Below are 13,294 nucleotides of genomic sequence, written 5' to 3' on the forward strand. Positions count from 1 at the left end.
TGCTTTGGGAGAGCTCCTGGCAGCAGCTGCAGCTGGAAAAGGGGGTGTCTGCAGCCAGCGGGGCGTGCACAGCATTTGCAATGAGCCCTGGGGGGTTCTGTTCCCTCAAGCGGGGAGTCTGTGGCAGCAGAGCCTGGAACTGCCTGTCCAGCCAAGAGCTGACCCAGCCCAGTATTTTGTGCTGTTCTCTTGCTGTGTGAAGGGACTGTGGCTCCTGGAGGGACGCTGTGAAAGCAAAATGCTCTCTCGGGGTTGCCTTGCTCCGGGGCATTTCCCACCACAGGCAGTTGTTTTCCTGACAGCATCTGGTTCATGTTCCCTCTCCCGTTGCAGGGCACCTAATGAGTGGATCCCGAGCAGCTCCTCCTTTGGTGAGTGGGAAAGGAACCTTTGGTGTTTGGAATTGTGCAGCAAGTTGTGAGCTCGGCATGTGGCAGCCGAGTGCCAGCCTGGGAGGCTGAAGGAAAGTTCCTGCCAGTGTCCTTGCAGCAGCAAAGGGATCCCTGGGAGTTTTCTCCTTTTCTGCTGAAGAGCTTATGAAGAGCTGCAGGTCTGGTTTTGCAGGCAGAGCATTGCTTGCAGGCTCTAGCCATGGTGGAATATGGAATTCCCAACAATAAGGGGCAATGTGGACTTTAGCCCATTGTTAGTTGGAACAGCTCCGAACCCAATTTCTGCTTAGTGCAGCTGGATGTGCAGCTGAGGGTAAATAAGGTGATAAGTGAGGCAGAACTTCCCGTCCCTCACGCTGCCGTCTGTCCACAGGGCACAAAAGCAGCACCAGCACCTCCTCCGGCTCCCTCTGCTTCCAAAGAGGAGGCCAAAGAGGAGGAAGGCAGCAGTGAGCTTCCCACTGTTCCAGGGGACGATGGTGAACGTCCCTCAGTGCCGGGGGATGACAGTGAACTTCCCGCTGCTCTGGGAGACGAGGGCGAACATCCCGCGCTGTGGGAACACAACGGCGAGGCTCCCGCGGTGTGGGACAAGGACAGTGGACATCTCCCGGCGTGGGAGAAGGACAGAGGACATCCTGTGTCTTGGGAAGAGGAGGGTGAACTTCTCCCAGCATGGGAAGTGGACAGTGAACGTCCCCTGGCTTGGAGAGATGATGGCGAACCTGCAGCATTTTGGGAAGAGGACGGAGAAGCTCCCTGTGCTTGGGAAGAGGACACTGAACCTCCCTCGGCTGTGGGATCCTGGGCTGAACATTCTGACAGCAGCACAGCCCTGCAGCCAGAGGGGAGAGGGGAGTGGTGCCTGATGCAGCTGAGTACGTCTGCTCTGTTGCTGTGTGCCAGAGCAGGGTGCTGTGTGTGTGTCTCGGCATCAGCTGCACCCAGTGCTGCTCTGCAGCTGAATGTGCCAGGGTCATTTCTTGTCCTTCCCCAGCTGAGACCAAGGGGCTGACGGCCCCAGGGAGGGGGGCTGCATTCTGGCTCTGCTGCAAGGCGGGGTCTCACTCTGGGAGGGAGCGTCTTCCACGTGGTTTCTTTCAGGGAACACCGTGAGCCTGGCGGAGCCTGCCGAGAAATACCTGGAAGTGGAGCAGATTGGCCAAGGGTAAGTGCACGGCAGTTACTTCTGCACAAGCAGGCCCAGGTGTTGTGCTGGTGCAGGATCAAGTGAGAAGTCAGGAGAGCTCCAAACACCTCCAGACACTGGGGTGCCATCCTGCTGTCCCTCAGTCCTGATCAGAATTGATACCTGTGCTCCGAAGGCACCGTCAAAGGCCCCTGAGGCTGGCAGTGTCCTGCCTGCAGCAAGGAGCAGGACCTGGAAGATCTTCTGTCCCTGGAATTGGATTGCCTAAAAGAGCCACTCACCATCTGGTGACTGTCAGAAAACAGTTCCCAAGGAGATTTCTTTCAAATATTTTGCTTCAAAAAATATCCTCCGGTCAGGATTATCAACCTAATGGTTTAGAAACAGAAACCAGAGATGAACTAATAAGTGCTCTATTCTAGCACAGGTAGTAGAGCCCATACATTCAGTAACAGACACAGAGCTGATGCACTCTGGGGGAAAATGCATCACCTGCCTGATGGCAGGGCCCTTGTGGATCCTGCAGGTCTTAGGCAGGAAATGGAAAAGGATGGAATGCATTCTTTTCCAGTTCTTTGGACACCCATTGCTCACTTCAGGTTGTGAACTAAAGCAGTGCAGCATGGACATTTGGGATTTGCTCCAGCCCAATTCCTTGGTGTTGGGTCTCAGTTTTCTCTGGCACACCTTGCATGGCAGAGGGCTGGTGGCTGCTGCACTGTTGTTGGAAGGGTCGATGCCCCCAGGTGCTTGTGAACGCTGCAGGCAGCAGAGATCTCCTGTCTGGGCCGGCTTTCACTGCCAGGGCCTAAAGCGCTGCTTCTTTCTTCTCTGCTGTTTGGTCTCCAGGGCTTTTGGAACCGTTTCGAAAGGACTCGACAGGGCCACTGCAGGAGAGGTCAGTGTCAACACGCCCAGCACGTCTGGCAGCTCTCCAGGGCTCTCCCCTCTGCTGGGAGCTGTGGCTGCAGCTTTGGGGGCCAGCAGAGCTTTCCTGCACAGGCTGCTCCTCTGCAGGCAGAGCCGTGTCAGCCTGCAGAGCACAGCTGGGACAGACTTGGTCCTTCTGAAGTGCCCAAAGGAATGCAAGGAGGGCAATGGAAGTGTGTGTTTGCTTTGTTGTGCAATCCCAACCAGAGCAGTTGCATCTGAATTCATGACCCAATCCCATAGAACTGCTAAAGGGTTCCCGGCTGTTTTGCTCTGTTTGCACAGAACCAGAATTACCTCCTGCTTGCAAAATGTGTTTGAATAATAATGAGAGTGTTGAGGCCATTTGAGAAGACTGTAGGTGCAGAGAATGTGGTTAGAGCTTGGAGGCTGACAGCTGAGGGGCCATTTCTGCAGAGCCTGCAAGGCCAAATGTCTCTGGCCATGTGTCCTGTAAGCAGCCCCCAGCGAGCAGAGCAATGGGCTGTGGGAATGGCACTTGCTGAGCTCTGGTGTCCCATCCCAAGGCAGTTTGGCACAGCCCGGCTCAGTCGCCCCAAAAAGACTCGCTCCGTGTTTGCTGCGGCCTCCTGCCACAGACTCCTCCAGTTAAAGGTCTGCAATGTCCCTTCAGGTGGCCATAAAGAAAATGAGTCTGAGAGGGCAGAACAGGGAACGAGCTGTGAATGAGCTCCTGCTCCTGCAGGACAAGAAGAACCCCAACATTGTCAGCTCTTTGGACAGGTGAGTGCTTCAGGCCTTATCCCGTGCCCGGGCCCTGCCTTAACCTTTCCTGGCATCCGTAGTCTGTAGCCTGTTTTGAAAATGCCTGACCCAGCCGTATCTTCCCAAAACAACAGCCTGGCAGTTCGCTCCCTCCATGTGCTTTTGTAGCTTTGGTTTGGTTTTTCCTTCAAGCTGACCCTGTTTTCTGTGTCTTACAACAAGTGCTGATAAACCACAGCAGAAATTATTTCCCTTGGCTTCTTCTTCCCAGCCCTTTCCCATTGCTGCAGATGCCAGGAAGACCAGGTTCTTGTTCCCAGAAATGCCTCGTTTGCCCATTTGCCACTGGCCTTGCCTGTTTCTGAAGGGACTTTCTGAAAGGTTTTCTGACCCCTTTTGTCCCAAGTGCTGCCCGGCCTCCTCCCCTGGATAACCCTGGGAGCTGTGTTGCCTTGTTCTGCAGGGAAGGGTGGAACTGATGAGTTCAGAAGCTGAACCAGCTGGGGGCCAGTGTTGTGGTTCCACATTGATCTGGGCCTTTGCTAAACTGCATTTTTCACCTGCTTGCCATCTCAGGCCTCTCCTTTCTCACAGGGGTCTCCTCCTTTAGACTGTGCAGATCCCAAGGGCTGTGCAGCCTGGCAGGAATGTCTCTCCATCGGATTCTGTCCTCATTGACAAGTGACCTGGCAACAAAACTCCACTCCAGGCTTTTCCATGGGGGAATTGAGCACTGCACATTGGTCTCCATGCCACTGCTTTCCTCTTCCAGCTTCCTTGTTGATGGAGATCTCTGGCTGGTGATGGAATACATGGATGGAGGAACTTTGCAGGACGTTGTCAGACAGACACGCATGGCTGAAGGAGAGATGGCAGCCGTCAGTCGGGAGGTGAGGGATCCTGCCTGTGACTGCCATGCCTTGGACACGATGGTCCTTCCCAAAAGGGCGTGAGAGCAGGAGTGGCTCCATGCTCAGGGCTTTGTTTCTCTGTTGTTTTTATGAGCTGGAGAAGAAAGAGCCCCTGCAGTGAACGGCCTGCCAGCAGCACTGCACTTCTACTCTGTTCTTGTTCTCTTTCCTGCTGTTGTGGCACTCTCTGTCTGTTTTGGATTTGATGTGCTGTTCTCAGCTTCGCCTTGAACCGTTTGCCTGGAGCTTGTCTGCACTGCACTCCTGGCCTGTCAGAGCAAAGTCGCTGCTGGCAGAATTCTAAACTGTCCTTTCTTGTGTGATATATTCCGGCCATTGGTTTTTACCCTCGTGTTTCTTGTTCTCTCTCAGTGTCTGCAGGGCCTGCATTTCCTCCATTCGAACCGGGTGATCCACAGAGATCTGAAGAGCTCCAACATCCTTCTGGGAATGGACGGCTCTGTCAAGCTGGGTGGGTGTTCCTGGCCAGGCACGGCGCTCCCGGGGTGCGGCTGTGGGGCTCCTTCCCAGTGACGGCCAGAGCCCCACAAGGGCTGCTGGGGGCACTGCCCGGCCCCTGCTGCCAGCTGAGAGCGGCTGCCCCTGCAGAGAGCTCAGGAGAGGAGCAGGCTGTCAGGGGTGCCTTTGCTCTGGGAATTGCCCTCCCAGAGGGGCAGGAGTTGGGATCTAAAGCTCCAAGGGAATCAGTAAAAGTGACTGCACGAAAGCTGAGGGTTTCTTTAAGGGTCCAGCTCAGTTCCATCTTTCCTTGGCTACAGCCCTGAGGACTTTTCCAGCTGACATCACTGCTGCATTCTCAGACGGAGAGCGGGGAGTCTTTGTGCTTGGTTTCCTCATTCCAGCTGTCTTTGACAGTGTTTGTTTCTGTCCTCAGCTGATTTTGGCCTCAGCGCTCAGCTCAGCCCTGAGCAGGACCAGCGCAGCTCCATGGTGGGCACTGCTCACTGGATGGCCCCAGAAGTTGTCACCAGTTCTCCTTACGGCCCCAAGGTGGACATCTGGTCCTTCGGCATTGTGACCATCGAGATGGTGGAAGGAGAACCTCCTTACTTCAAGGAAACGAGGGCCATGGTAAGAGGCCAATTCTCCCGTGGTTGCAGAGGCCTGTGAGCACAGGGTGACTGCTGCACTGAGCAGCAGCTGGAGGTTTCTGCACATGGGGAAGGGAATTCTCAGAGGACTGGAGCCTCAACACAGACACATATTCTGCAGTCTCCAGACACAATTTGCTTTGGGATTTACGTTGTTGCAGTTCTTCTGGCTGTGAGGTTGACCTGAAAATGTGAAGCAAGTGCACCAGCTCTTTACAAAGGCTGAGGCAGCACCAGGGTTTGGGTTTTTTGGTTGGCATAGAAAAATGAGCTGTGAGCAGCATCTCTGCCAGGGAGGAAAGTGCCCCTGGAGCTGGGGCTGGGAAGCCGGGGTCGATGTGAGCACTTGTGGGTGGGAAGGAAGCTGGCAGAGCGCTGAGTTTGCTTTTCCTGCAGGCTCGCGCTCGGATCCGGCAGAACGGGACCCCGCAGCTGCAGGAGCCCAGGCGCCTGTCGGCTCTGCTGCGGGACTTCCTCGAGTGCAGCCTGGAGCCGGACGAGGAGCGGCGCTGGTCTGCCCAGGAGCTGCTGCAGGTGAATGCCAAGCGGCTGCAGGGGAAGCAGCAGCGCCAGGGAGGGGTTTTCTTGTGGGGCCCCCTCCGATGGTCTCCGGTCTCGCTGCTTTCCACACGCAAAGCAAGCAGAATCCTCGCCTGGTTTGGCTTGGCAGGGGCCTTTCGAGGTCATCTGCACCTGGGGCCCCACAGCGAGCAGGGCCATCTTCAAGCAGCTCAGGTGGCTCAGAGCCCTGCCTGACCTGAGCTTGGATGTTTCCAGGGAGGAGGCACCCCCACATCTCTGGGCACCTTCTGTCATTGCTTCCCCACTCTCCTGCTAAAAAAATTCTGTCTCAGATCTCATCTGAGCCTGCTTCCCTCTCCTGAGTTTCAGACCATTTCCCTTTGTCCTGTTGCAACAGAGCCTGTGAGGAAGTTGACTCTGGAAAGTAACGGTTCATTTCTTTCTTTTTTCTCCTTTGGGCAGCACCCATTTTTATCATCAGCCAAGCCTCTCTCCAGCCTGACCCCTCTGATCATCGCAGCAAAGCAACTGAGGCAGCAGCAGAGGAGCTGAAGCACTGGAGGACAGATTTTAGTTACAGTAGTGAGTTAGGACAACTAGTTAGTTATGGTAGTTAGCAGTGCTAGTTAGTTATGGTAGTTAGTAGTGTTAGTTGGTTAAGGTAGTTAGGACAGCCTGTTTGTTATGGCAGTTTTTTGAATAAAAACTCTCTTAAACCTCAACTCCCTTGACGTGTCCCTTCCTTCTCCCTGTGTGACTCAGCTGCCCGGAGCAATGTGAGGGGAGAGCGGGCCCAGCCTCGCCCAGAGCTGAGCCCCAGCAGAGCCCTGGCAGAGCCCAGAGCAGCCTCGGCATCTGCAGAGTCAGCCTGGAAGGAGGCGCTTGGAGCCTTCTCGGCTGCACCCGACTCTTGGTTACAAACTGTGTGTCAGGGCTCACCCCCAGATTGGGGTGGCCCTGAAAGATGGAAAAATCTCTCCTCCAGCCTGTGCCTTCAAAGAAAGAGTCAGTAGTCTTCAGTCCTCCTGTCTCAAGGTAATTTATTGTGTGTTATCTAAAAGATTTTCTTCCTGAGCTGCTGCGGTCCGTTCAGCAGGTCAGACAAAGGCACACACTGACTCCCAGGGGCCTGGTGCCATCTTTTATATCATCCATGACGTGTTGAATGTTTATGGTTTTACCCCAATTCCTATCACCTATATTGAATGGTGACTTTCTACACTAAACCAATCCGTGAGTGCCAACATCGCCATGAACATGGAGGTTAGGAAGGAGAAAGAAGGAGGACAGGGCACGCCCAAGTCCCTTCATCTTAGAACTTCTGACCCCCATGTACAAAACTCAGACCCCTCTGTACAAGGCCTAAAACCCCCCTGTACAGCAGTCAGAAGTTCTGCCTTTCACTTTGTGACTACTTCTACTATAATATCTAAACTTGTGTGATTTCTTGTTCTTCCTGCAATGTGGGTAACTTGTTCCATGGGTCAGATTCAAAGCCACAGGGGTTTCCAGCTGCATGCCAGGGTCTCAAATCCTTCCGACCTGTGCCCGGAACATTCAAGAGTGTCCAAGGGACATTCTGGGTTCTGACAAGAACAGGATAATGAGAAGTCAATGAAGAGCCTTGAATGCAGCTTTCCCCACGCCTCCCTCCTTCCAGCTGCACCTCCTCCCCCGGCAGTGCAGGAGACAGGGAATGGGGCCGTGCTCAGTTCATCCCCCGTGGCTTCTCCCTCTGCCCAGGGACAGGAGTCGTTCCCCTGCTGCAGCCTGCGCTCTCTCCCACCGGAGACTTCTCCAGGAACTTCTCCAACCGGAGTCCATCCCCTGGGGCACAGCCCCCCTCCAAGTGCTGCAGCGTGGGTCACTGTGCCACGGGGTCACTCCTTCCAGGACAGGCTGCTCCAGCGGGGGCCCCTCTGTCCATGGGGTCACAGCCTCCTCTCAGGCATCCCCGTGCTCCAGCCTGGCTCCTCCAGGGGCTGCAGGGGGATCTCTGCATCCCCATGGATCTGCAGGGGGATCTCTGCATCCCCATGGATCTGTAGGGGGATCCCTGCAGCCCCATTGTTATATATGTCATGGAATAATTCATGCTGATGTAAAATAGACATGAAATAAGTTGTGCTTGTACAAAAAGATTCTTGAAGTTTTAAAAGACCACAAGCCGCAGCCGGGTAAAGATTGCAAAACCATTGATGGCAGCAGAGAGAAAGTCCTAATTTACAAATGAAAACTTCGACCAGAACCACCGGAATTTCACAGGAAAATTCAGGAATTTTGACCACAACCGGCAGAACTTTACACGAAGATTCAGGGATTTTGACCAGAACCAGCAGGATTCCGGACTGAACTGAGGGGATTTTGACCAGGACCGGCAGAATTTCGCATGAAAATTCGGGAATTTCGCCCAGACCCGCCCAAATCACGAATCCCGGAGCCGCCCGCAGAGGCGGATCCCAGCCCCTCGCAGCCCTCACCTGCCGCCCAGGTGAGCTCGTGCGGCTCGGCCAAGGTGTTCGCGTGCCACTGCGGGAAGGCATTCTCACACCGCAGCACGCGCGAGCGGCGCGTGAACGAGCACCTGGACCTGCGGCCCTTCACCTGCGCGCAGGGGCGCCAGCGCTTCAGGATGAAACATCACCTGACGGAGCACATGGAAACCCACACCGGGCTGCGGCCCTACACCTGCAGCACCTGTGAGCGCACCTTCATGTGGAGGGACAGCTTCGTCAGGCACCGGGGCACCTGTGCGGGGACAGCTGGCACACCTGGGCGCAGGTACTGTCACACCTCAGTGACACCTGGCATACCTGAGTAACACCTGAGTGACACCTGAGTGACACCTGGCACACCTGGGCACAGGTGATGTCACACCTGGGCAGGTGCAGGGACAGCTCCGTGTGACACGGGGCCACCTGTGCCAGGTCAGCAGGGACATGGGGGAGGGGCATGGGCAGGGGACAGGTGCGCTGTGACAGCTGTGACAGCTGGGAACAGGCGATGTCACACCTGGGCAGGTGATGTCACACCTGGGTGCCACCATAAGAGGACATAAGTGCCACCAGGTCCCTGACACCTCCCCTGTCCCCTCACCAGCTGTCCCCACCACCCAAGCTGCTGGAGGCGAAGGTCGTCGTGGTGGCCACCCTGGGCAAGCTGCTGGCCACCCTGAGAGAACTGATGGCCACCGTGGCCAGGCCGAACAGGACGTGCTGCTGGCTGCATCCCCAGAGTTCCTGCGGGTGGCTGTGGGAAACTTGATCTTTCACCTCCAGGACGCCCTGCGCCACTACCGTGTCCCCTCCCTGGGCCACTGCCCTGTCCCCTCTCTGGGCTGGACCCTGGCCAAACTCGGGGGCACCCCAGGGACCACCTGGGCCTGTGTGAGAGCCCTGACCACCGCCTGGCAGCGTGGGCTGGACAGGCTCATGGACAGCAGGGCCCAGGTGGCCAAGGATGCCACCAAGCTCTGCGATGCCTGCAGGGATGCGGCCATCAGGAGGGGAAAGCCGGTGGATGCGGCCATCAGGAGGGAGCAGCGGCTGGAGCTGTACCTGTGGCTGCTGGGGGACTTGGTGGCTGCATGTGACGAAGCCACTGCATTCCCCCAGGAGCTGCAGCGCCGGATTGGGGACATCGAGTTAGCCCTTGAGGGGACAACAAAGGTGTCCCCTGATTTCCCTGCGGCCTTGGTGGCCACGGTGGCCAAGGCCGAGCAGCTGTGGGAGGCCAGTGCCCGACTGACCACACGTCACCTGCTGGGGACACTTGGGGACATCAACAGCCTCTTCTTCTGTCCCTCTCCTGGCCACAGTGGCCACACGGTGGCCGAGCGGTGCCAAAGAGCCACCAAGACATCCCGAGGCTGCTGTGGACAGAGCAACATCACCACTGGGCTGCCATGGGGCCGGGGTCACCTCTGCAGAGACTCGGGGACATTCTGAGGACACTTTGGGAGTACTTGGGGACACTTTGGGAAGGCGTGTGGCGACGCTGGTGGGGGTGGGGGTGTGAACGAGCCTCCCCTCAGTGCCTTGCAGGAGACCCAGCTGTGATTTGGGGGCCGGGGGGGCCACCCGGGCAGCCCCTGCGGCTGAGCACTGACCCTGCCCCGGGGGGCACTGGGACCCCCCAAAAACCACACCCGCACCCCCTTCAGTGCCCCCACCCTCCCTCGAGCACTGACCCCCCCTCACCGGGCACTGGGACGAGTGGAGACCCCACCTCTCAGTTTTCTGGTGGTCGAGATGACCCTGAGACTGTGAAAAGTCCTTTTCTCCCAGCCTGCTCTGCCAAAGAAGGAGTCGAGATGCGTAGCTTTGCTTCTCAAGGTCGTTTATTTTCTCTTATCCATAACATGCTTTGTCCGCTCTGTCTGGCAGGTCGGTCTGTGGCAGCCTCCCTGCCCTCAGGGCGGTGTTTGCCTTTTACACTAAAAAGTACCTGTACTGTGTTTACAATAACGTGCCAACACCTATTATTCATGTTGCACACTGTGACTCTACCTTCAACCAAGAGAAAAGTGTCACCACCACAGCAAGACATGGAGGGCAAGAAGAAGGAGAAGAAGGTCAGGACACGCCCAAATCCCTCCAGCTTGTCCCATTGAACCCTTTATTTTAAAACACTAAAATTCTACTTTTTCGCCCTGTGTTAATTCACTTACCACCCTACTCAAACCCTTGTGGCTTGTAATTCCTCATACAATGTTGACAATTTTCTCCAGGGGCTAAAACCAAAGCCACAGGCGTTCTTGACACCGTGCCAAGGTCTCCGAGCCCCCTGCCAGGGGCTCGAGCCATCCAGGGCAGCCAGAGGGATGTCCTGGATTCCGACACTTCCAGTCACCGAGCACCGGGACCCCCCGTGCACTGCCTCACCCCGTTAGATGACCCCCCCAAAAGGCTGGGACCCCTCCTGATCCATGAGCCCCCCCCAGTGCAACAGGACCCCCCACTCACCGCCCCTCCCCCATCCATGGGAACCCTCCCAAATCACAGCAGCACAAGGAGAAGAAGCCAACACCATCCCCTCAGCCAACGGGGATCACCAGGACCACGGATCACCAGGGCTCTGCCCAACAGGGGTCACTGGGGATCATCCAGCCCGGATCCTCCCATGGGGGATGGAGCTGGAGCAGCCCACAAAGCTCTTCCCTCACTCCAAGCTCTTCCCTCACTCAGGGCACTCCCAGGGCTTCCCTCACTGGTGCCTCCGTTGGTGTCTGGTCAAGTGAGAGCTCTGTGAGAAGCTCTTCCCACACTCCCCACACTCGTAGGGCCTCTCCCCGCTGTGGATGCGCCAGTGCACGGTGAGGCTGAAGTTGTGCTTGAAGCCCTTCCCGCAGTCAGGGCAGCGGAAGGGCCTCTCATCTGTGTGAATCCGCTCATGTAAAAGGAGAGTGGAGCTGGTCTGAAACCTCTTCCCACACTGGGGACACTCGTAGGGCCTCTCCCCAGCGTGGATGCGCTGGTGTGTTCTCAGGGAAGAGCTCTGCCCAAAGCCCTTCCCACATTCCAAGCAGGTGTAGGGCCATTCAGTAGTGTGGATCACCTGGTGCCGCATCAGCTCAGAGCAGTCTCTGAAGCTCTTCCCACATTCCAAACATTCATAGGGTCGTTCCCCAGTGTGGATCCTCTGGTGCCGCATCAGCTCAGAGCTGTCTCTGAAGCTCTTCCCACATTCCAAGCACGCATAGGGCCGTTCCCCAGTGTGGATCCTCTGGTGCCGGGTCAGGCGGGAGCTGCAACTGAATCGCTTCCCACATTCCAAGCAGGTGTAGGGACGTTCCCCAGTGTGGATCCTCTGGTGCTGGATCAGGTGGGAGCTCCGCCTGAATCCCTTCCCACACTCCCCACACTCGTAGGGCCGTTCCCCAGTGTGGATTCTCTGGTGCCGGAGCAGGTGGGAGCTCCGGCCGAAACCCTGCCCACATTCCAAGCACTTGTGCGGCTTCTCCCTGCCATGAGGCATCTCCACCAGCTCCGTGCTCCGGCTGGATCTCTGGCCGCCTTCCTGGCTCAGGGGGGCTCTTTCCTCCCTGCAGCTCCCTAGGCTGGGTTTGCAGCCCCTCCTCCTGCAGGATCTCTGGGGCTTTTCCTCCTCCGCCATCCAGCCACACTCTGGAATGAAAAAACCTGGTTTGAGGAGAAAACAAGAGGAAAGCACCTTGGACTGGAGGTTCCTCCCTGCCCAAGTTCATCTAAAGAAGTCATTGGGAATCTTGTGTCTGTAAGAACCTCCAAAACACCAAGATTCACCCTAGAAATCCTGCAAACATAAAGACACAGATCAAAAACACCCCACACATCACAAGTCAGCAAAAACCTCCTCCAAAAGATAAAGATTCAGCTGCCACATAAAACCAAAGCACCAACATTTAGCCCAAGCAAGCTCAGAAACACCAAGATTCACCCCGTGAAAATCCTGGATCCCCCTCCACAGTCACCTGCTGCATGTGGGGGGAGCAGCGCTCCTGGGGCTGGGGGGAGGCTGCAGACACAGGGAGGGGTGGAACCTTGTGCTGCTTCCTGTTTCTGCTCCTCCTCCTCCTGTGACTCTGCTCTTCCTCACACTCCTCTTCCTCCTGCTATTCCTCCTTCTCCTGCACAATCCCACCTTCTCCTGCCAGGTCCATCCTTTGACCATTTTGTTCCTCAACCCTGCTTCTCCTTCCCTTCTCCTCCTGCCCCCAGGCCCAGCACCCACTGCCGGCTCCCTCTTCCCCCCAAACCCACAGCATCCCAGCGCAGGGGCAGGGATGGAGCTGGGGCAGGTCGGGCTGGGGCAGCGCTGGGCTCTCGGCCGCTTCCACCCGCACTCGGTCCCCGCTGCAGCCGCTCCCGCCAGGACAGCGCGGGGGGGCCCGGCCTTGGCGCTGCCCCACTCCCACCTCCCCAAATTCCCCTCGCGGGGGCAATGGGGCCGAGGGGGGGGCGCAGGTGGAGTCCAGGTGGGGAACACTCGGAGCTGCAGGTTGTACATGGAAGAATCAGGATTTTCTATTAAGCATTTGCTTTGGGTCGCTGGAGAAAGGAAAGACTTTGCACAAAGCTCAGCAGCTCTCAGAGGATGAGCACCCACAGGCAGTGAGCGGGGCTGCAGGAGTGGCAGAAGAAGGCCCTGGAGCACTTGGGCACAAAGGCACAGCAGCTGAATGCAACAAGGGATGAGCAAAAGGCCAAGCTGAAGGCAAAGGCCGTGGCACAGCTCCTACAGCCCCTCAGGGATCAACCCCAGGGCCCAAGGGGGCCCCAGCACCCAGGGGACAAGATCGGCCACAAGCACCTGGCAGAGGCATTGCCCTCCTGGCCAGGGGAGAGCCCACCCAAACAGCCCCTGGGAAGGAGTCAGGGCTGTAATCCAAGATGCCATGGGTACGGCTTTTGCCGTTGGCTTTGGCAAGAAGAAGAGCCAGACCCAGGGCAGATATTCAATTCTCTCCCTTGCAATTGATCTTGGGAATTCCTTACCCTGGTAATTCTCCACCCAGTGCAGGGTGGGGATAAGGGATGTACATTTAAAGCAGTCTGTGGCCAGAGTCCTGTC

The 13,294-nt window shown here is 56.8% G+C and overlaps 2 pseudogenes; one reads left to right on the plus strand and one right to left on the minus strand.

The window, feature by feature from the left end:
- Positions 1-13,294, plus strand: part of LOC137467576 (uncharacterized) — a 441,429-nt pseudogene that overhangs the window by 360,340 nt on the left and 67,795 nt on the right.
- The window catches only part of LOC137467577 (zinc finger protein 850-like), a 214,022-nt pseudogene that overhangs the window by 194,438 nt on the left and 6,290 nt on the right, over positions 1-13,294 (minus strand).

This window comes from Anomalospiza imberbis, unplaced genomic scaffold, assembly GCF_031753505.1.
Source record: "Anomalospiza imberbis isolate Cuckoo-Finch-1a 21T00152 unplaced genomic scaffold, ASM3175350v1 scaffold_69, whole genome shotgun sequence".
Taxonomy (NCBI): Eukaryota; Metazoa; Chordata; class Aves; order Passeriformes; family Viduidae; genus Anomalospiza; species Anomalospiza imberbis.